A 24,748-nucleotide genomic window follows, 5' to 3' on the forward strand; every position below is an offset into this window, starting at 1 on the left:
CATGATCAATGACTGTGGTGATCACCCCCCTGTCATTGATTACCCCCCTGTAAAGCTCCATTCAGACGTCCGCATGATTTTTACGGATCCACTGATAGATGGATCGGATCCGCAAAACGCATCCGGACGTCTGAATGAAGCCTTACAGGGGCGTGATCAATGACTGTGGTGATCACCCCATATAGACTCCCTGATCACCCCCCTGTCATTGATTACCCCCCTGTCATTGATTACCCCCCTGTAAAGCTCCATTCAGACGTCCGCATGATTTTTACGGATCCACTGATAGATGGATCGGATCCGCAAAACGCATCCGGACGTCTGAATGAAGCCTTACAGGGGCATGATCAATGACTGTGGTGATCACCCCATATAGACTCCCTGATCACCCCCCTGTCATTGATTACCCCCCTGTAAAGCTCCATTCAGATGTCCGCATGATTTTTACGGATGCACTGATAGATGGATCGGATCCGCAAAACGCATACGGACGTCTGAATGAAGCCTTACACGGGCGTGATCAATGACTGTGGTTATCACCCCATATAGACTCCCTGATCACCCCCCTGTCATTGATCAACCCCCTGTCATTGATCACCCCCCTGTCATTGATCACCCCTCTGTAAGGCTCCATTCAGACATTTTTTTGGCCCAAGTTAGCGGAATTTTTTTTTATTTTTTCTTACAAAGTCTCATATTCCACTAACTTGTGTCAAAAAATAAAATCTCACATGAACTCACCATACCCCTCACGGAAACCAAATGCGTAAATTTTTTTAGACATTTATATTCCAGACTTCTTCTCACGCTTTAGGGCCCCTAGAATGCCAGGGCAGTATAAATACCCCACATGTGACCCCATTTCGGAAAGAAGACACCCCCAGGTATTCCGTGAGGGGCATATTGAGTCCATGAAAGATTGAAATTTTTGTCCCAAGTTAGCGGAACGGGAGACTTTGTGAGAAAAAAATTAAAAATATAAATTTCCGCTAACTTGTGCCAAAAAAAAAAAAATTCTATGAACTCGCCATGCCCCTCATTGAATACCTTGGGGTGTCTTCTTTCCAAAATGGGGTCACATGTGGGGTATTTATACTGCCCTGGCATTCTAGGGGCCCCAAAGCGTGAGAAGAAGTCTGGTATCCAAATGTCTAAAAATGCCCTCCTAAAAGGAATTTGGGCACCTTTGCGCATCTAGGCTGCAAAAAAGTGTCACACATCTGGTATCGCCGTACTCAGGAGAAGTTGGGGAATGTGTTTTGGGGTGTCATTTTACATATACCCATGCTGGCTGAGAGAAATATCTTGGTCAAATGCCAACTTTGTATAAAAAAAAGGGAAAAGTTGTCTTTTGCCAAGATATTTCTCTCACCCAGCATGGGTATATGTAAAATGACACCCCAAAACACATTGCCCAACTTCTCCTGAATACGGCGATACCACATGTGTGACACTTTTTTGCAGCCTAGGTGGGCAAAGGGGCCCATATTCCAAAGAGCACCTTTAGGATTTCACAGGTCATTTACCTACTTACCACACATTAGGGCCCCTGGAAAATGCCAGGGCAGTATAACTACCCCACAAGTGACCCCATTTTGGAAAGAAGACACCCCAAGGTATTCCGTGAGGGGCATGGCGAGTTCCTAGAATTTTTTATTTTTTGTCACAAGTTAGTGGAAAATGCTGATTTTTTTTTTTTTTTTTCATACAAAGTCTCATATTCCACTAACTTGTGACAAAAAATAAAAACTTCCATGAACTCACTATGCCCATCAGCGAATACCTTGGGGTCTCTTCTTTCCAAAATGGGGTCACTTGTGGGGTAGTTATACTGCCCTGGCATTCTAGGGGCCCAAATGTGTGGTAAGGAGTTTGAAATCCAATTCTGTAAAAAATGACCTGTGAAATCCGAAAGGTGCTCTTTGGAATATGGGCCCCTTTGCCCACCTAGGCTGCAAAAAAGTGTCACACATCTGGTATCCCCGTACTCAGGAGAAGGTGGGGAATGTGTTTTGGGGTGTCATTTTACATATACCCCTGCTGGGTGAGAGAAATATCTTGGCAAAAGACAACTTTTCCCATTTTTTTATACAAAGTTGGCATTTGACCAAGATATTTATCTCACCCAGCATGGGTATATGTAAAAAGACACCCCAAAACACATTCCTCAACTTCTCCTGAATACAGAGATACCAGATGTGTGACACTTTTTTGCAGCCTAGGTGGGCAAAGGGGCCCATATTCCAAAGAGCACCTTTCGGATTTCACAGGTCATTTTTTACAGAATTTGATTTCAAACTCCTTACCACACATTCGGGCCCCTAGAATGCCAGGGCAGTATAACTACCCCACAAGTGACCCCATTTAGGAAAGAAGAGACCCCAAGGTATTCGCTGATGGGCATAGTGAGTTCATGGAAGTTTTTATTTTTTGTCACAAGTTAGTGGAATATGAGACTTTGTATGAAAAAAAAAAAAAAAAAATTGAAAAAAAAAAAAAAAAATCATCATTTTCCACTAACTTGTGACAAAAAATAAAAAATTCTAGGAACTTGCCATGCCCCTCACGGAATACCTTGGGGTGTCTTCTTTCCAAAATGGGGTCACTTGTGGGGTAGTTATACTGCCCTGGCATTCTAGGGGCCCAAATGTGTGGTAAGGAGTTTGAAATCAAATTCTGTAAAAAATGACCTGTGAAATCCGAAAGGTGCTCTTTGGAATATGGGCCCCTTTGCCCACCTAGGCTGCAAAAAAGTGTCACACATCTGGTATTGCCGTACTCAGGAGAAGGTGGGGAATGTGTTTTGGGGTGTCATTTTACATATACCCATGCTGGGTGAGAGAAATATCTTGGCAAAAGACAACTTTTCCCATTTTTTTATACAAAGTTGGCATTTGACCAAGATATTTATCTCACCCAGCATGGGTATATGTAAAAAGACACCCCAAAACACATTCCTCAACTTCTCCTGAATACAGAGATACCAGATGTGTGACACTTTTTTGCAGCCTAGGTGGGCAAAGGGGCCCATATTCCAAAGAGCACCTTTCGGATTTCACAGGTCATTTTTTACACAATTTGATTTCAAACTCCTTACCACACATTTGGGCCCCTAGAATGCCAGGGCAGTATAACTACCCCACAAGTGACCCCATTTTAGAAAGAAGAGACCCCAAGGTATTTCGTGATGGGCATAGTGAGTTCATAGAAGTTTTTATTTTTTGTCACAAGTTAGTGGAATATGAGACTTTGTAAGAAAAAAAATAAAAAATAAAAATCATCATTTTCCGCTAACTTGTGACAAAAAATAAAAAGTTCTATGAACTCACTATGCCCATCAGCGAAAACCTTAGGGTGTGTACTTTCCGAAATGGGGTCATTTGTGGGGTGTTTGTACTGTCTGGCCATTGTAGAACCTCAGGAAACATGACAGGTGCTCAGAAAGTCAGAGCTGCTTCAAAAAGCGGAAATTCACATTTTTGTCCCATAGTTTGTAAACGCTATAACTTTTACCCAAACCATTTTTTTTTTACCCAAACATTTTTTTTTTATCAAAGACATGTAGAACTATAAATTTAGAGCAAAATTTCTATATGGATCTCGTTTTTTTTTGCAAAATTTTACAACTGAAAGTGAAAAATGTCATTTTTTTGCAAAAAAATCGTTAAATTTCGATTAATAACAAAAAAAGTAAAAATGTCAGCAGCAATGAAATACCACCAAATGAAAGCTCTATTAGTGAGAAGAAAAGGAGGTAAAATTCATTTGGGTGGTAAGTTGCATGACCGAGCAATAAACGGTGAAAGTAGTGTAGTGCCGATTTGTAAAAAAGGGCCTGGTCTTTAGGGGGGTATAAACCTGTGGTCCTTAAGTGGTTAAAGGGGCGGGCACAGTGGAGGTCACTGTTATTAAAGGGGCGGGCACTGTGGAGGTCACTGTTTTTAAAGGGGCGGGCAGAGTGGAGGTCACTGTTATTAAAGGGGCGGGCACTGTGGAGGTCACTGTTAGTAAAGGGGCGGGCACTATAAAGGTCCCTGTTAAAGGGGCGGTCACTGTGAAAGTCACTGTTAAAGGGGTGGTCACTGTGAAAGTCACTGTTAAAGGGGCAGTCACTGTGAAAGTCACTGTTAAAGAAGCGGTCACTGTGAAAGTCACTGTTAAAGGGGCAGTCACTGTGAAAGTCACTGATAAAGGGGCGGTCACTGTGAAAGTCACTGTTAAAGGGGCGGTCACTGTGAAAGTTACTGTTAAAGGGGCGGTCACTGTAAAAGTCATTGTTAAAGGCGCGGGCACTGTGAAAGTCCCTGTTAGGGCAGTCACTGTGAAAGTCACTGTTAACCGCCTCCGGACCGCCGAACGCAGGGACGCGTCCTGGAGGCGGTCGATTCATTCCTCCTGGACGCATATACGCGTCCTCCCGCGAGACGCGAGATTTCTTGTGAACGCGCGCACACAGGCGCGCGCGTTCACAGGATCGGAAGGTAAGCGAGTGGATCTCCAGCCTGCCAGCGGTGATCGTTCTCTGGCAGGCTGGAGATGCGATTTTTTTAACCCCTAACAGGTATATTATATGCTGTTTTGATAACAGCGTCTAATACACCTGCTACATGGTCCTCTGGTGGTCCCCTTTGCTTGGATCGACCATCAGAGGACACAGGCAGCTCAGTAATAAGTAGCACAAAACACCACTACACTACACCCCCCCCTGTCACTTATTAACCCCTGATCACCCCTGATCACCCCATATAGACTCCTTGGTCACCCCCCTGTCATTGATCACCCCCCTGTCATTGATCACCCCCCTGTAAGTCTCCATTCAGACATCCATATGATTTTTACGGATCCACGGATACATGGATCGGATCCGCAAAACACGTACAGACATCTGAATGGAGCCTTACAGGGGGGTGATCAATGACGGGGGTGATCACCCCATATAGACTCCCTGATCACCCCCCTGTCATTGATCACCCCCCTGCAAGGCTCCATTCAGACGTCTATATGATTTTTACGGATCCACGGATACATGGATCGGATCCGCAAAACACATACGGACATCTGAATGGAGCCTTACAGGGGGGTGATCACCCCATATAGACTCCCTGATCACCCCCCTGTCATTGATCACCCCCCTGTCATTGATCACCCCCCTGTAAGGCTCCATTCAGACGTCCATATGATTTTTACGGATCCACGGATACATGGATCGGATCCGCAAAACACATACGGACATCTGAATGGAGCCTTACAGGGGGGTGATCAATGACAGGGGGGTGATCACCCCATATAGACTCCTGGATTAGTAGAACTACAGGTAACAGCACTCTGCTAGTCAATTGCACAAAGATATAAGCAAACACTGAAAGAATAAATGCTTGGTGGTCATACTTACTGCAAATGCATCTAGAAGCTCTTTACGAATATAATTGATCAAAAATATTTCGGGCCCATCTACCGGTCGTCAAGGTCGCTTCTAATCAGATGGGTCCTACTCTAACATGCCTCTCCTGGGCTTACAGCCTACAATCTGGGCAAAGTAGTACCAAGCTGCATCCTACGCATGCCTCTTCCAGGCTGTGAGCCTGCAGTATGGGCTGGGTAGAATACAGCTGTACAAGCTATCTGATTAAAATAGCACATGGTAAATGGGCTGGTGGTGCACGGTTCAATCTCACCACCAGGGGGAGCCACTCCCCTAGTGGTAGTGACAATGGGGAAAAAATAAACGAACCAGCACCTCTGGAGGTGCTGGTTCGTTTATTTTTTCCCCATATAGACTCCCTGATCACCCCCCTGTCATTGATCACCCCCCTGTCATTGATCACCCTCCTGTAAGGCTCCATTCAGACGTCCATATGATTTTTACGGATCCACGGATACATGGATCGGATCCGCAAAACATGTAAGGACATCTGAATGAAGCCTTACAGGGGGGTGATCAATGACAGGGGGGTGATCACCCCATATGGACTCCCTGATCACCCCCCTGTCATTGATCACCCCCCTGTAAGGCTCTATTCAGATGTCCGTATGTTTTTTACGGATCCACGGATACATGGATCGGATCCGCAAAACACATACGGACATCTGAATGGAGCCTTACAGGGGGGTGATCAATGACAGGGGGGTTATCACCCCATATAGACTCCCTGATCACCCCCCTGTCATTGATCACCCCCCTGTAAGGCTCTATTCAGACGTCCGTATGTTTTTTACGGATCTATGGATACATGGATCGGATCCGCAAAACACATACAGACATCTGAATGGAGCCTTACAGGGGGGTGATCAATGACAGGGGGGTGATCACCCCATATAGACTCCCTGATCACCCCCCTGTCATTGATCACCCCCCTGTAAGGCTCCATTCAGACGTCCATATGATTTTTACGGATCCACGGATACATGGATCGGATCCGCAAAACACATACGGACATCTGAATGGAGCCTTACAGGGGGTGATCAATGACAGGGGGTGATCACCCCATATAGACTCCCTGATCACCCCCCTGTCATTGATCACCCCCCTGTAAGGCTCCATTCAGACGTCCATATGATTTTTACGGATCCACGGATACATGAATCGGATCCGCAAAACACATACGGACATCTGAATGGAGCCTTACAGGGGGGTGATCAATGACAGGGGGGTGATCACCCCATATAGACTCCCTGATCACCCCCCTATTATTGATCACCCCCCTGTAAGGCTCCATTCAGACATTTTTGGCGGAAATTTTTTTATTTATTTTTTTCTTACAAAGTCTTATATTCCACTAACTTGTGTCAAAAAATAAAATCTCACATGAACTCACCATACCCCTCACGGAATTCAAATGCGTAAAAAATTTTAGACATTTATATTCCAGACTTCTTCTCACGCTTTAGGGCCCCTAAAATGCCAGGGCAGTATAAATACCCCACATGTGACCCCATTTCGGAAAGTAGACACCACAAGGTATTCACTGAGGGGAATATTGAGTCCATGAAAGATTGAAATTTTTGTCCCAAGTTAGCGGAAAGGGAGACTTTGTGAGAAAAAACTAAAAAAAATCAATTTCCGCTAACTTGTGGCCAAAAAAAAAAATTTCTATGAACTAGCCATTCCCCTCATTGAATATCTTGGGGTGTCTTCTTTCCAAAATGGGGTCACATGTGGGGTATTTATACTGCCCTGGCATTTTACGGGCCCTAAAGTGTGAGAAGAAGTCTGGGATCCAAATGTCTAAAAATGCCCTCCTAAAAGGAATGTGGGCCCCTTTGCGCATCTAGGCTGCAAAAAAGTGTCACACATGTGGTATTGCCGTACTCAGGAGAAGTTGGGGAATGTGTTTTGGGGTGTCATTTTACATATACCAATGCTGGGTGAGAGAAATATCTCGGTCAAATGCGAACTTTGTATAAAAAAAATGGGAAAAGTTGTCTTTTGCCGAGATATTTATCTCACCCAGCATGGGTATATGTAAAATGACACCCTAAAACACATTGCCCAACTTCTCCTGAGTACGGCAATACCATATGTGTGACACTTTTTTGCAGCCTAGGTGGGCAAAGGGGCCCAAATTCTAAAGAGCACCTTTCGGATTTCACAGGTCATTTTTTACACATTTTGATTTCAAACTACTTCGCACACATTAGGGGGGCCCCTAGAATGCCAGGGCAGTATAACTACCCCACAAGTGACCCCATTTTGGAAAGAAGACACCCCAAGGTATTCCGTGAGGGGCATGGCGAGTTCCTAGAATTTTTTATTTTTTGTCACAAGTTAGCGGAAAATGATGATTTTTTTTAATTTTTATTTTTTCTTACAAAGTCTCATATTCCACTAGCTTGTGACAAAAAATAAAAAATTCTAGGAACTCGCCATGCCCCTCACGGAATACCTTGGGGTGTCTTCTTTCCAAAATTGGGTCACTTGTGGGGTAGTTATACTGCCCTGGCATTTTAGGGGCCCAAATGTGTGCGAAGTAGTTTGAAATCAAAATCTGTAAAAAATGGCCGGTGAAATCCGAAAGGTGCTCTTTGGAATGTGGGCCCCTTTGCCCACCTAGGCTGCAAAAAAGTGTCACACATCTGGTATCGCCGTACTCAGGAGAAGTTGGGCAATGTGTTTTGGGGTGTCATTTTACATATACCCATGCTGGGTGAGAGAAATATCTTGGCAAAAGACGACAACTTTTCCCATTTTTTTTATACAAAGTTGGCATTTGACCAAGATATTTCTCTCACCAAGCATGGGTATATGTAAAATAACACCCCAAAACACATTGCCCAACTTCTCCTGAGTACGGAGATACCCCATGTGTGACACTTTTTTGCAGCCTAGGTGGGCAAAGGGGCCCACATTCCAAAGAGCACCTTTCGGATTTCACCGGCCATTTTTTACAGATTTTGATTTCAAACTACTTACCACACATTAGGGCCCCTAGAATGCCAGGGCAGTATAACTACCCCACAAGTGACCCCATTTTGGAAAGAAGACACCCCAAGTTATTCGCTGATGGGCATAGTGAGTTCGTAGATTTTTTTATTTTTTGTCACAAGTTAGTGGAATATGAGACTTTGTAAGAAAAAAAAAAAATCATCATTTTCCGCTAACTTGTGACAAAAAAATAAAAAGTTCTATGAACTCACTATGCCCATCAGCGAATACCTTAGGGTTTCTACTTTCCGAAATGGGGTCATTTGTGGGGTGTTTGTACTGTCTGGCCATTGTAGAACCTCAGGAAACATGACAGGTGCTCAGAAAGTCAAAGCTGCTTCAAAAAGCGGAAATTCACATTTTTGTACCATAGTTTGTAAACGCTATAACTTTTACCCAAACCATTTTTTTTTTTTACCCAAACATTTTTTTTTTATCAAAGACATGTAGAACAATAAATTTAGAGAAAAATTTATATATGGATCTCGTTTTTTTTGCAAAATTTTACAACTGAAAGTGAAAAATGTCATTTTTTTGCAAAAAAATCGTTAAATTTCGATTAATAACAAAAAAAGTTAAAATTTCAGCAGCAATGAAATACCACCAAATGAAAGCTCTATTAGTGAGAAGAAAAGGAGGTAAAAATCATTTTGGTGGTAAGTTGCATGACCGAGCAATAAACAGTGAAAATAGTGTAGATCAGAAGTGTAAAAAGTGGCCTGGTCATTAAGGGTGTTTAAGGTAGGGGGGCTGAAGTGGTTAAAGGGACAGTCACTGTTAAAGGGGCGGTCATTGTAAAAGTCATTGTTAGAGGGGCGGTCTCTGTGAAAGTCACTGTTAAAGGTGCAGTCACTGTTAAAGTAACTTTTAAATGGGTGGGCACTAAGGAGGACTCTGCTAAAGGGGCGGGGCACTGTGGAAGTCACTGTTAAAGAGTCGGGCACTGTGAAGGTCACTGTTAAAAGGGCGGACACTATGAAGGTCACTGTTAAAGGGGTGGTCAATGCTAAAGGGGAGGTCACTATTAAAGGGGCGGGCACTCTGGAGGTCACTGTTAAAATGGCAGGCACTGTTAAAGGGGCTGGCACTGTGAAGGTCATTGTTAAAGGGTCGGGCACTGTGGAGGTCAATGTTAAAGGGGCGGCCACTTTGGAGGTCATTGTTAAAGGGCGGGGACTGTAGAGGTCACTGTTATGGGGGAAACTGTCAATATCTTTTTACCATACACGAAAACATAAGATTAAATAGATGAAATATACCCGTGCGAAGCAGGGTCCTTCTGATAGTTTCTTATATATATAAAAATGAGTTTCTGTCTGTCTGCTCTTTATACTCGACCAAATGACTGGACCGATCGTCACCAAATTTGGCACACAGGTACATCAGGTGTCCAGGAAGGTTTTAGACTCTGCTCTCTAGGGCGTACCGTTACTGAGAAATTCCCAAAAATGCATTAGCCAATAGAAGCCTGCAAGTCTTTGCCTTCATATCCCAACAGATTTACACATGGTCACACACATGGTCACTAGTGATGAGCGGCAGGGGCAATATTCGAATTTGGTAGAATATTCGTCATATATTCGAGAATTCACAAATTTCGAGATTATTTTCTTGATCGTGAAAAATCGGCACTGAAATATTCGTGTAATGCGCTCGAAATACAGGCGTAGGTCACTATAGCTACATTTTTCAAGCTGCTAGAAGATTCCTGAGACTGGAGAAAATAGTTGGCATGGCAGAACATTGCAATAGCTTTTTATGCAGATTGAGTGCTCTAATATATTTGCGATTGCGAAATCGCACCAATGATGCAAATATTTTGGCGCAATACGTGCAACTTCACATTTTAACAGGTCTGACTACTTATTAGTGATTGGTGCACTAAGTATTGTTGTGAACTTGTGACATCACTAGAGTTGAGCGAACACCTGGATGTTCGGGTTCGAGAAGTTCGGCCGAACTTCCCGGAAATGTTCGGGTTCGGGATCCGAACCCGATCCGAACTTCGTCCCGAACCCGAACCCCATTGAAGTCAATGGGGACCCGAACTTTTCGGCACTAAAAAGGCTGTAAAACAGCCCAGGAAAGAGCTAGAGGGCTGCAAAAGGCAGCAACGTGTAGGTAAATCCCCTGCAAACAAATGTGGATAGGGAAATGAATTAAAATTAAAAAAAAAAAAAATAAATGACCCAATATCAATTGGACAGAGGTCCCATAGCAGAGAATCTGGTTTCACGTCAGCAGAGAATCAGTCTCTTCATGCCATAGCAAAGAATCTGGCTTCATGTCAGCACAGAATCAGTCTATTCATGCCATAGCAGAGAATCTGGCTTCATGTCAGCACAGAATCTGTCTTCATGTCATAGCAGAGAATCAGGCTTCACGTCACCCACCACTGGAACAGGCCACTGTCACACATTTAGGCCCCGGCACCCAGACAGAGGAGAGCGGTCCCGTAACAGAGAATCTGGCCTTATGTCAGCGCAGAATCTGTCTTCATGTCATAGCAGAGAATCAAGCTTCACGTCACCCACCACTGGAACAGGCCACTGTCACACATTTAGGCCCAGGCACCCAGTCAGAGGAGAGAGGTCCCGTAACAGAGAATCTGGCTTGATGTCAGCACAGAATCTGTCTTCATGTCATAGCAGAGAATCAGGCTTCATGTCACCCACCACTGGAACAGGCCACTGTCACACATTTAGGCCCAGGCACCCAGGCAGAGGAGAGAGGTCCCGTAACAGAGAATCTGGCCTTATGTCAGCGCAGAATCAGTCTTCATGTCATAGCAGAGAATCAGGCTTCACGTCACCCACCACTGGAACAGGCCACTGTCACACATTTAGGCCCCGGCACCCAGACAGAGGAGAGTGGTCCCGTAACAGAGAATCTGGCCTTATGTCAGCGCAGAATCTGTATTCATGTCATAGCAGAGAATCAGGCTTCACGTCACCCACCACTGGAACAGGCCACTGTCACACATTTAGGCCCAGGCACCCAGGCAGAGGAGAGAGGTCCCGTAACAGAGAATCTGGCCTGATGTCAGCACAGAATCTGTCTTCATGTCATAGCAGAGAATCAGGCTTCACGTCACCCACCACTGGAACAGGCCACTGTCACACATTTAGGCCCAGGCACCAAGTCAGAGGAGAGAGGTCCCGTAACAGAGAATCTGGCCTTATGTCAACACAGAATCTGTCTTCATGTCATAGCAGAGAATCAGGCATCACGTCACCCACCACTGGAACAGGCCACTGTCACACATTTAGGCCCAGGCACCCAGGCAGAGGAGAGAGGTCCCGTAACAGAGAATCTGGCCTTATGTCAGCACAGAATCTGTCTTCATGTCATAGCAGAGAATCAGGCTTCACGTCACCCACCACCGGAACAAGCCACTGTCACATATTTAGGCCCCGGCACCCAGACAGAGGAGAGAGGTCCCGTAACAGAGAATCTGGCCTTATGTCAGCGCAGAATCTGTATTCATGTCATAGCAGAGAATCAGGCTTCACGTCACCCACCACTGGAACAGGCCACTGTCACATATTTAGGCCCAGGCACCCAGGCAGAGGAGAGAGGTCCCGTAACAGAGAATCTGGCCTTATGTCAGCGCAGAATCTGTATTCATGTCATAGCAGAGAATCAGGCTTCACGTCACCCACCACTGGAACAGGCCACTGTCACACATTTAGGCCCAGGTACCCAGGCAGAGGAGAGAGGTCCCGTAACAGAGAATCTGGCCTTATGTCAGCGCAGAATCTGTCTTCATGTCATAGCAGAGAATCAGGCTTCACATCACCCACCACTGGAACAGGCCACTGTCACACATTTAGGCCCCGGCACCCAGACAGAGGAGAGCGGTCCCGTAACAGAGAATCTGGCCTTATGTCAGCGCAGAATCTGTATTCATGTCATAGCAGAGAATCAGGCTTCACGTCACCCACCACTGGAACAGGCCACTGTGACACATTTAGGCCCAGGTACCCAGGCAGAGGAGAGAGGTCCCGTAACAGAGAATCTGGCCTGATGTCAGCGCAGAATCTGTCTTCATGTCATAGCAGAGAATCAGGCTTCACGTCACCCACCACTGGAACAGGCCACTGTCACACATTTAGGCCCAGGCACCCAGGCAGAGGAGAGAGGTCCCGTAACAGAGAATCTGGCCTGATGTTAGCACAGAATCTGTCTTCATGTCATAGCAGAGAATCAGGCTTCACGTCACCCACCACTGGAACAGGCCACTGTCCCACATTTAGGCCCCAGCACCCAGACAGAGGAGAGGTTCATTCAACTTTGGGTTGCCCCGCAATATAATGGTAAAATGAAATTAAAAATAGTATTGAATGAGGAAGTGCCCTTGAGTAGAATAATATATTGTTAACGGGAGGTAGTTAATATCTAATCTGCACAAGGGATGGACAGGTCCTGTGGGATCCATGCCTGGTTCATTTTTATGAACGTCAGCTTATCCACATTGGCTGTAGACAGGCGGCTGCGTTTGTCTGTAATGACGCCCCCTGCCGTGCTGAATACACGTTCAGACAAAACGCTGGCCGCCGGGCAGGCCAGCACCTCCAAGGCATAAAAGGCTAGCTCTGGCCACGTGGACAATTTGGAGACCCAGAAGTTGAATGGGGCCGAACCATCAGTCAGTACGTGGAGGGGTGTGCACAGGTACTGTTCCACCATGTTAGTGAAATGTTGCCTCCTGCTAACACGTTCCGTATCAGGTGGTGGTGCAGTTAGCTGTGGCGTGGTGACAAAACTTTTCCACATCTCTGCCATGCTAACCCTGCACTCAGAGGAGCTGGCCATGACACAGCTGCGTTGGCGACCTCTTGCTCCTCCTCTGCCTTCGCCTTGGGCTTCCACTTGTTCCCCTGTGACATTTGGGAATGCTCTCAGTAGCGCGTCTACTAAAGTGCGTTTGTACTCGCGCATCTTCCTATCACGCTCCAGTGTAGGAAGTAAGGTGGGCACATTGACTTTGTACCGGGGATCCAGCAAGGTGGCAACCCAGTAGTCCGCACACGTTAAAATGTGGGCAACTCTGCTGTCGTTGCGCAGGCACTGCAGCATGTAGTCGCTCATGTGTGCCAGGCTGCCCAGAGGTAAGAACAAGCTGTCCTCTGTGGGAGGCGTATCGTCATCGTCCTGTGTTTCCCCCCAGCCACGCACCAGTGATGGGCCCGAGCTGCTTTGGGTGCCACCCCGCTGTGAACATGCTTCATCCTCATCCTCCTCCACCTCCTCCTCATCCTCGTCCTCTTCGTCCTCCAGTAGTGGGCCCTGTCTGGCCACATTTGTACCTGGCCTCTGGTGTTGCAAAAAACCTCCCTCTGAGTCACTTTGAAGAGACTGGCCTGAAAGTGCTAAAAATGACCCCTCTTCCTCCTCGGCCACCTCCTCTTCCATCATCGCCCTAAGTGTTTTCTCAAGGAGACATAGAAGTGGTATTGTAACGCTGATAACGGCGTCATCGCCACTGGCCATGTTGGTGGAGTACTCGAAACAGCGCAACAGGGCACACAGGTCTCGCATGGAGGCCCAGTCATTGGTGGTGAAGTGTGTCTGATCCGCAGTGCGACTGACCCGTGCGTGCTGCAGCTGAAACTCCACTATGGCCTGCTGCTGCTCGCACAGTCTGTCCAGCATATGCAAGGTGGAGTTCCACCTGGTGGGTACGTCGCATATGAGGCGGTGAGCGGGAAGGCCGAAGTTACGCTGTAGCGCAGACAGGCGAGCAGCGGCAGGGTGTGAACGCCGGGAGCGCGAACAGACGGCCCACACTTTATGCAGCAGCTCTGACATGTCGGGGTAGTTGCGAATGAACTTCTGCACCACCAAATTCAGCACATGCGCCAGGCAAGGGATGTGCGTCAAACCGGCTAGTCCCAGAGCTGCAACGAGTTTTCGCCCATTATCGCACACCACCAGGCCGGGCTTGAGGCTCACCGGCAGCAACCACTCATCGGTCTGTTGTTCTATACCCCGCCACAACTCCTGTGCGGTGTGGGGCCTGTCCCCCAAACATATGAGTTTCAGAATGGCCTGCTGACGTTTACCCCGGCTGTGCTGAAGTTGGTGGTAAAGGTGTGTGGCTGACTGGATGAGCAGGTGGAAGAAGAGGAGGAGGAAGCTGAGTAGGAGGAGGAGGAGACAGGAGGCAAAGAATGTTGCCCTACGATCCTTGGCGGCGGAAGGACGTGCGCCAAACAGCTCTCCGCCTGGGGCCCAGCCGCCACTACATTTACCCAGTGTGCAGTTAGGGAGATATAGCGTCCCTGGCCGTGCTTACTGGTCCACGTATCTGTGGTTAGGTGGACCTTGCCACAGATGGCGTTGCGCAGTGCACACTTGATTTTATCGGACACTTGGTTGTGCAGGGAAGGCACGGCTCTCTTGGAGAAGTAGTGTCGGCTGGGAACAACATACTGTGGGACAGCAAGTGACATGAGCTGTTTGAAGCTGTGTGTGTCCACCAGCCTAAATGACAGCATTTCATAGGCCAGTAGTTTAGAAATGCTGGCATTCAGGGCCAGGGATCGAGGGTGGCTAGGTGGGAATTTACGCTTTCTCTCAAATGTTTGTGAGATGGAGAGCTGAACGCTGCCGTGTGACATGGTTGAGATGCTTGGTGACGCAGGTGGTGGTGTTGGTGGTACATCCCATGTTTGCTGGGCGGCAGGTGCCAACGTTCCTCCAGAGGCAGAGGAAGAGGCCGAGGCGGCGGCAGCAGCAGCAGCAGAAGAGGTAGCAGGGGGAGCCTGAGTGACTTCCTTGTTTTAAGGTGTTTACTCCACTGCAGTTCATGCTTTGCATGCAGGTGCCTGGTCATGCAGGTTGTGCTAAGGTTCAGAACGTTAATGCCTCGCTTCAGGCTCTGATGGCACAGCGTGCAAACCACTCGGGTCTTGTCGTCAGCACATTGTTTGAAGAAGTGCCATGCCAGGGAACTCCTTGAAGCTGCCTTTGGGGTGCTCGGTCCCAGATGGCGGCGGTCAGTAGCAGGCGAAGTCTCTTGGCGGCGGGTGTTCTGATTTTGCCCACTGCTCCCTCTTTTGCTACGCTGTTGGCTCGGTCTCACCACTGCCTCTTCCTCCGAACTGTGAAAGTCAGTGGCACGACCTTCATTCCATGTGGGGTCTAGGACCTCATCGTCCCCTGCATCGTCTTCCACCCAGTCTTGACCCCTGACCTCCTGTTCAGTCTGCACACTGCAGAAAGACGCAGCAGTTGGCACCTGTGTTTCGTCATCATCAGAGACGTGCTGAGGTGGTATTCCCATGTCCTCATCATCAGGAAAAATAAGTGGTTGTGCGTTAGTGCATTCTATCTCTTCCACCCCTGGGGAAGGGCTAGGTGGATGCCCTTGGGAAACCCTGGCAGCAGAGTCTTCAAACAGCATAAGAGACTGCTGCATAACTTGAGGCTCAGACAGTTTCCCTGATATGCATGGGGGTGATGTGACAGACCGATGGGCTTGGTTTTCATGCGCCATCTGTGCGCTTTCTGCAGAAGACTGGGTGGAAGATAATGTGAACGTGCTGGATCCACTGTCGGCCACCCAATTGACTAATGCCTGCACCTGCTCAGGCCTTACCATCCTTAGAACGGCATTGGGCCCCACCAAATATCGCTGTAAATTCTGCTGGCTACTGGGAACTGAGGTAGTTGGTTCACTAGGACATGTGGCTGTGGCAGAACGGCCACGTCCTCTCCCAGCACCAGAGGGTACACTAACACCACCACGACCATGTCCACGTCCGCGTCCCTTATTAGATGTTTTCCTCATTGTTCCCGTTCACAACAATTTTGAGAATGGCAAATTTGGGAATGCTTTTTCAACCCAGAACAAAAAGTCTGCTTTTACGGTCACTACAAATAACTTGACCAGCTAAAACTGTGCAGATTTGGTTGAATAGAGATGTGAGACCTGTTTTTTTTTTGCGCTGTGTGACAGTTATAGGCTTAATCACAGAATGACACTTCTATCAGCACGCTAGCGTGTGTCTTAGGTTTTTCTGAATCACACTATCAATACCTTCAATGTAAGATCTTCTTTTTGGGATAGATTTCAAGTAGGCCTCAAATACCACAAACTATTTATTTTCAGAATGGCAAATTTGGGAATGCTTTTTCAACCCAGAACAAAAAGTCTGCTTTTACGGTCACTACAAATAACTTGACCAGCTAAAACTGTGCAGATTTGGTTGAATAGAGATGTGAGACCTGTTTTTTTTTTGCGCTGTGTGACAGTTATAGGTTTAATCACAGAATGACACTTCTATCAGCACGCTAGCGTGTGTCTTAGGTTTTTCTGAATCACACTATCAATACCTTCAATGTAAGATTTTCTTTTTGGGATAAATTTCAAGTAGGCCTCAAATACCACAAACTAGTAATTTTGAGAATGGCAAATTTGGGAATGCTTTTTCAACCCAGAACAAAAAGTCTGTTTTTACGGTCACTACAAATAACTTGACCAGCTAAAACTGTGCAGATTTGGTTGAATAGAGATGTGAGACCTGTTTTTTTTTTGCGCTGTGTGACAGTTATAGGTTTAATCACAGAATGACACTTCTATCAGCACGCTAGCGTGTGTCTTAGGTTTTTCTGAATCACACTATCAATACCTTCAATGTAAGATTTTCTTTTTGGGATAGATTTCAAGTAGGCCTCAAATACCACAAACTAGTTATTTTCAGAATGGCAAATTTGGGAATGCTTTTTCAACCCAGAACAAAAAGTCTGCTTTTACGGTCACTACAAATAACTTGACCAGCTAAAACTGTGCAGATTTGGTTGAATAGAGATGTGAGACCTGTTTTTTTTTTTGCGCTGTGTGACAGTTATAGGTTTAATCACAGAATGACACTTCTATCAGCACTCTAGCGTGTGTCTTAGGTTTTTCTGAATCACACTATCAATACCTTCAATGTAAGATCTTCTTTTTGGGATAGATTTCAAGTAGGCCTCAAATACCACAAACTAGTTATTTTCAGAATGGCAAATTTGGGAATGCTTTTTCAACCCAGAACAAAAAGTCTGCTTTTACGGTCACTACAAATAACTTGACCAGCTAAAACTGTGCAGATTTGGTTGAATAGAGATGTGAGACCTGTTTTTTTTTGCGCTGTGTGACAGTTATAGGTTTAATCACAGAATGACACTTCTATCAGCACGCTAGCGTGTGTCTTAGGTTTTTCTGAATCACACTATTAATACCTTCAATGTAAGATTTTCTTTTTGGGATATATTTCAAGTAGGCCTCAAATACCACAAACTAGTAATTTTGAGAATGGCAAATTTGGGAATGCTTTTTCAACCCAGAACAAAAAGTCTGCTTTTACGGTCACTACAAATAACTTGACCAGCTAAAACTGTGCAGATTTGGTTGAATAGAGATGTGAGACCTGTTTTTTTTTTGCGCTGTGTGACAGTTATAGGTTTAATCACAGAATGACACTTCTATCAGCACGCTAGCGTGTGTCTTAGGTTTTTCTGAATCACACTATCAATACCTTCAATGTAAGATTTTCTTTTTGGGATAGATTTCAAGTAGGCCTCAAATACCACAAACTAGTTATTTTCAGAATGGCAAATTTGGGAATGCTTTTTCAACCCAGAACAAAAAGTCTGCTTTTACGGTCACTACAAATAACTTGACCAGCTAAAACTGTGCAGATTTGGTTGAATAGAGATGTGAGACCTGTTTTTTTTTTTGCGCTGTGTGACAGTTATAGGTTTAATCACAGAATGACACTTCTATCAGCACGCTAGCGTGTGTCTTAGGTTTTTCTGAATCACACTATCAATACCTTCAATGTAAGATTTTCTTTTTGGGATAGATTTCAAGTAGGCCTCAAATACCACAAACTATTTTTTTTCAGAATGGCAAATTTGGGAATGCTTTTTCAACCCAGAACAAAAAGTCTGCTTTTACGGTCACTACAAATAACTTGACCAGCTAAAACTGTGCAGATTTGGTTGAATAGAGATGTGAGACCTGTTTTTTTTTTGCGCTGTGTGACAGTTATAGGTTTAATCACAGAATGACACTTCTATCAGCACGCTAGCGTGTGTCTTAGGTTTTTCTGAATCACACTATCAATACCTTCAATGTAAGATTTTCTTTTTGGGATAGATTTCAAGTAGGCCTCAAATACCACAAACTAGTAATTTTGAGAATGGCAAATTTGGGAATGCTTTTTCAACCCAGAACAAAAAGTCTGCTTTTACGGTCACTACAAATAACTTGACCAGCTAAAACTGTGCAGATTTGGTTGAATAGAGATGTGAGACCTGTTTTTTTTTGCGCTGTGTGACAGTTATAGGTTTAATCACAGAATGACACTTCTATCAGCACGCTAGCGTGTGTCTTAGGTTTTTCTGAATCACACTATCAATTACTTCAATGTAAGATTTTCTTTTTGGGATAGATTTCAAGTAGGCCTCAAATACCACAAACTAGTTATTTTCAGAATGGCAAATTTGGGAATGCTTTTTCAACCCAGAACAAAAAGTCTGCTTTTACGGTCACTACAAATAACTTGACCAGCTAAAACTGTGCAGATTTGGTTGAATAGAGATGTGAGACCTGTTTTTTTTTTGCGCTGTGTGACAGTTATAGGTTTAATCACAGAATGACACTTCTATCAGCACGCTAGCGTGTGTCTTAGGTTTTTCTGAATCACACTATCAATTCCTTCAATGTAAGATTTTCTTTTTGGGATAGATTTCAAGTAGGCCTCAAATACCACAAACTAGTTATTTTCAGAATGGCAAATTTTGGAATGCTTTTTCAACCCAGAACAAAAAGTCTGCTTTGACGGTCACTACAAATAACTTGACCAGCTAAAACTGTGCAGATTTGGTTGAATAGAGATGTGAGACCTGTTTTTTTTTGCGCTGTATGACAGTTATAGGTTTAATCACAGAATGACACTTCTATCAGCACGCTAGCGTGTGTCTTAGGTTTTTCTGAATCACACTATTAATACCTTCAATGTAAGATTTTCTTTTTGGGATATATTTCAAGTAGGCCTCAAATACCACAAACTAGTAATTTTGAGAATGGCAAATTTGGGAATGCTTTTTCAACCCAGAACAAAAAGTCTGCTTTTACGGTCACTACAAATAACTTGACCAGCTAAAACTGTGCAGATTTGGTTGAATAGAGATGTGAGACCTGTTTTTTTTTTGCGCTGTGTGACAGTTATAGGTTTAATCACAGAATGACACTTCTATCAGCACGCTAGCGTGTGTCTTAGGTTTTTCTGAATCACACTATCAATACCTTCAATGTAAGATTTTCTTTTTGGGATAGATTTCAAGTAGGCCTCAAATACCACAAACTAGTTATTTTCAGAATGGCAAATTTGTGAATGCTTTTTCAACCCAGAACAAAAAGTCTGCTTTTACGGTCACTACAAATAACTTGACCAGCTAAAACTGTGCAGATTTGGTTGAATAGAGATGTGAGACCTGTTTTTTTTTTTGCGCTGTGTGACAGTTATAGGTTTAATCACAGAATGACACTTCTATCAGCACTCTAGCGTGTGTCTTAGGTTTTTCTGAATCACACTATCAATACCTTCAATGTAAGATTTTCTTTTTGGGATAGATTTCAAGTAGGCCTCAAATACCACAAACTATTTATTTTCAGAATGGCAAATTTGGGAATGCTTTTTCAACCCAGAACAAAAAGTCTGCTTTTACGGTCACTACAAATAACTTGACCAGCTAAAACTGTGCAGATTTGGTTGAATAGAGATGTGAGACCTGTTTTTTTTTTGCGCTGTGTGACAGTTATAGGTTTAATCACAGAATGACACTTCTATCAGCACGCTAGCGTGTGTCTTAGGTTTTTCTGAATCACACTATCAATACCTTCAATGTAAGATTTTCTTTTTGGGATAGATTTCAAGTAGGCCTCAAATACCACAAACTAGTAATTTTGAGAATGGCAAATTTGGGAATGCTTTTTCAACCCAGAACAAAAAGTCTGCTTTTACGGTCACTACAAATAACTTGACCAGCTAAAACTGTGCAGATTTGGTTGAATAGAGATGTGAGACCTGTTTTTTTTTGCGCTGTGTGACAGTTATAGGTTTAATCACAGAATGACACTTCTATCAGCACGCTAGCGTGTGTCTTAGGTTTTTCTGAATCACACTATCAATTACTTCAATGTAAGATTTTCTTTTAGGGATAGATTTCAAGTAGGCCTCAAATACCACAAACTAGTTATTTTCAGAATGGCAAATTTGGGAATGCTTTTTCAACCCAGAACAAAAAGTCTGCTTTTACGGTCACTACAAATAACTTGACCAGCTAAAACTGTGCAGATTTGGTTGAATAGAGATGTGAGACCTGTTTTTTTTTTGCGCTGTGTGACAGTTATAGGTTTAATCACAGAATGACACTTCTATCAGCACGCTAGCGTGTGTCTTAGGTTTTTCTGAATCACACTATCAATACCTTCAATGTAAGATTTTCTTTTTGGGATAGATTTCAAGTAGGCCTCAAATACCACAAACTAGTTATTTTCAGAATGGCAAATTTGGGAATGCTTTTTCAACCCAGAACAAAAAGTCTGCTTTTACGGTCACTACAAATAACTTGACCAGCTAAAACTGTGCAGATTTGGTTGAATAGAGATGTGAGACCTGTTTTTTTTTGCGTTGTGTGACAGTTATAGGTTTAATCACAGAATGACACTTCTATCAGCACGCTAGCGTGTGTCTAAGGTTTTTCTGAATCACACTATCAATACCTTCAATGTAAGATTTTCTTTTTGGGATAGATTTCAAGTAGGCCTCAAATACCACAAACTAGTAATTTTGAGAATGGCAAATTTGGGAATGCTTTTTCAACCCAGAACAAAAAGTCTGCTTTTACGCTCACTACAAATAACTTGACCAGCTAAAACTGTGCAGATTTGGTTGAATAGAGATGTGAGACCTGTTTTTTTTTTTGAGCTGTGTGACAGTTATAGGTTTAATCACAGAATGACACTTCTATCAGCACGCTAGCGTGTGTCTTAGGTTTTTCTGAATCACACTATCAATACCTTCAATGTAAGATTTTCTTTTTGGGATAGATTTCAAGTAGGCCTCAAATATTACAAACTAGTTATTTTCAGAATGGCAAATTTGGGAATGCTTTTTCAACCCAGAACAAAAAGTCTGCTTTTACGGTCACTACAAATAACTTGACCAGCTAAAACTGTGCAGATTTGGTTGAATAGAGATGTGAGACCTGTTTTTGTTTTTGCGCTGTGTGACAGTTATAGGTTTAATCACAGAATGACACTTCTATCAGCACGCTAGCGTGTGTCTTAAGTTTTTCTGAATCACACTATCAATACCTTCAATGTAAGATTTTCTTTTTGGGATAGATTTCAAGTAGGCCTCAAATACCACAAACTAGTTATTTTCAGAATGGCAAATTTGGGAATGCTTTTTCAACCCAGAACAAAAAGTCTGCTTTTACGGTCACTACAAATAACTTGACCAGCTAAAACTGTGCAGATTTGGTTGAATAGAAATGTCAGGTCTATTTTTTAGGCGCTGGGTGACAGGCTCAACTTGCCCCTGATGTAATATATGGCTAAAAAATAACCACACTGTTGATGGTTAAATGCACTTGGGTGACACAGGCTCAGCCTGCAGCTGATGTAGTATATTGCCAAATCAGACTGTTGATGGTTAAATGCACTTGGGTGATTCCCAAACCCCTTCTCTCCTCCCCTTTCTTTCCTCCCCCCCATTTTCCCTCAATGTTACTGTCTATTTGTTACAGACCTCACCAGATATGCAATTTCTACTTGTATACTATTGTCTTAAGAGCAAGCCTACTGCGTAGGCACCTAATGTTATACTTTGAAATATTGCGAAGTATGGCTCATTTTGCCAATTTACAAAAATGCCAATAAAAATGATTCCTTCTAAATGCACTTGGGTGACACAGGCTCAGCCTGCAGCTGATGTAGGATATAGCACAAAATAACCACACTATCGATGGTTAAATACACTTGGTGATAGCTCGTGCTGGCACACCACAAGTCACAAAATGGCCGCCGATCACCCCAGAAAAAAAGTGATCTAAAAACGCTCTGGGCAGCCTCAAAAAAGTGAGCAAGTCAATAATAGCACTTCAATGATCCACAGCTGCAGATCGATCACAGAATCAAGTCTTTTGTAGGAGTTAATCTGCCTAATCTCGCTCTAACGTCGCAGCTGCAACCTCTCCCTATACTGATCATAGCAGAGTGACGTGCGGCGCTACGTGACTCCAGTTTAAATAGAGGCTGGGTCACATGATGCACTGGCCAATCACAGCCATGCCAATAGTAGGCATGGCTGTGATGGCCTCTTGGGCCAAGTAGTATGACGCTTGTTGATTGGCTGCTTTGCAGCCTTTCAAAAAGCGCCAAGAAAGCGCCGAACACCGAACCTGAACACGGACTATACAGTTCGGGTTCGCTCATCCCTAGACATCACAGCACTAGGTATGCAAGTATGTATGGACAGCTACACTATGTCACTATCTAACCTACACTGACTATCTCCCACTAATTATCTGTAATATATATATGCTAACTAACTAACTATCTAATGTAATGACACAGGAAAGCAGAGAGCACAGCAATAACACTGCTGTCTCTCTCAGATCTGCAAAATACTGCATACAAGGGCTGCTGGGGCGGTTCTTATATAGTAAGGGGTAGGCAACGTTCCTATTGGTTGCTAGGGATGTTGCTAAGCTCAGACAAGGACATTGCAGCCTTCTCATTGGCCCACAAGCAAGAAGGGAGGTTACTGTTGAAAACAAAAAATAGAATATTCAAAATTACGAATATACAGTGCCTTTTAAAAAGTATTCACCACCCCTTGACTTTTTTCGTATTTTGGTGCCTCACAACCTGGTATTAACATGGATTGTTTGAGAATTTGCATCCTTTAATTTAGAGAACCTGCCCACAACCCCCCTAAAGTCAATACTTTGTAGAGCCACCTTTTGCAGCAATCACAGCTCAAAGTCACTTTGGATAAGTCTCTATGAGCTTGCAACATCTTACCAGTGGGATTTTTGCCTATTCCTCCTTGCAAAACTGCTCCAGCTCCTTCAAGTTGGATGGTTTGCGCTTGTGAACAGCAATCTTTAACCACCTGCCGCCACGCTAATGCCGAAAGGCGTCATTGCTGTGGCTCTCCCAGGTCACACTAACGCCGATTGGCGTCATCTCGCGTGAGCCGAGATTTCCTGTGAACGCGCACACACAGGCACGCGCGTTCACAGTATCGGAAGGTAAGCGAGTGGATCTTCAGCCTGCCAGCGGCGATCGTTCGCTGGCAGGCTGGAGATGCGATTTTTTTTAACCCCTAACAGGTATATTAGACGCTGTTTTGATAACAGCGTCTAATATACCTGCTACCTGGTCCTCTGGTGGTCCCTTTTGCTTGGATCGACCACCAGCTAGTAATAAGTAGCACCAAACACCACTACACTACACCCCCCCTGTCAATTATTAACCCCTGATCACCCCATATAGACTCCCTGATCACCACCCTGTCATTGATCACCCCCCTGTAAGGCTCCATTCAGACGTCCATATGTTTTTTACGGATCCACGGATACATGGATCGGATCCGCAAAACACATACGGACGTCTGAATGGAGCCTTACAGGGGGGTTATCAATGACAGGGGGGTGATCACCCCATATAGACTCCCTGATCACCTCCCTGTCATTGATCACCCCCCTGTAAGGCTCCATTCAGACGTCCGTATGTTTTTTACGTATCCACGGATACATGGATCGGATCCGCAAAACACATACGGACGTCTGAATGGAGTCTTACAGGGGGGTGATCACCCCATATAGACTCCCTGATCACCCCCCTGTCATTGATCACCCCCTTGTAAGGCTGGCTTCATTCAGAGGTCCGTATGTGTTTTGCGGATCCACGGATCCATGGATCGGATCCGCAAAACACATACAGACGTCTGAATGGAGCCTTACAGGGGGGTGATCAATGACAGGGGGGTGATCACCCCATATAGACTCCGTGATCACCCCCCTGTCATTGATCACCCCCCTGTCATTGATCACCCCCCTGTAAAGCTCCATTCAGACGTCCATATGTTTTTTACGGATCCACGGATACATGGATCGGATCCGCAAAACACATACGGACATCTGAATGGAGCCCTACAGGGGGGTGATCAATGACAGGGGGGTGATCACCCCATATAGACTCCTTGATCACCCCCCTGTCATTGATCACCCCCCTGTCATTGATCACCCCCCTGTAAGGCT

The sequence above is a fragment of the Bufo bufo genome, chromosome 5 (genome assembly GCF_905171765.1).
Source record: "Bufo bufo chromosome 5, aBufBuf1.1, whole genome shotgun sequence".
NCBI classification, from domain to species: Eukaryota; Metazoa; Chordata; class Amphibia; order Anura; family Bufonidae; genus Bufo; species Bufo bufo.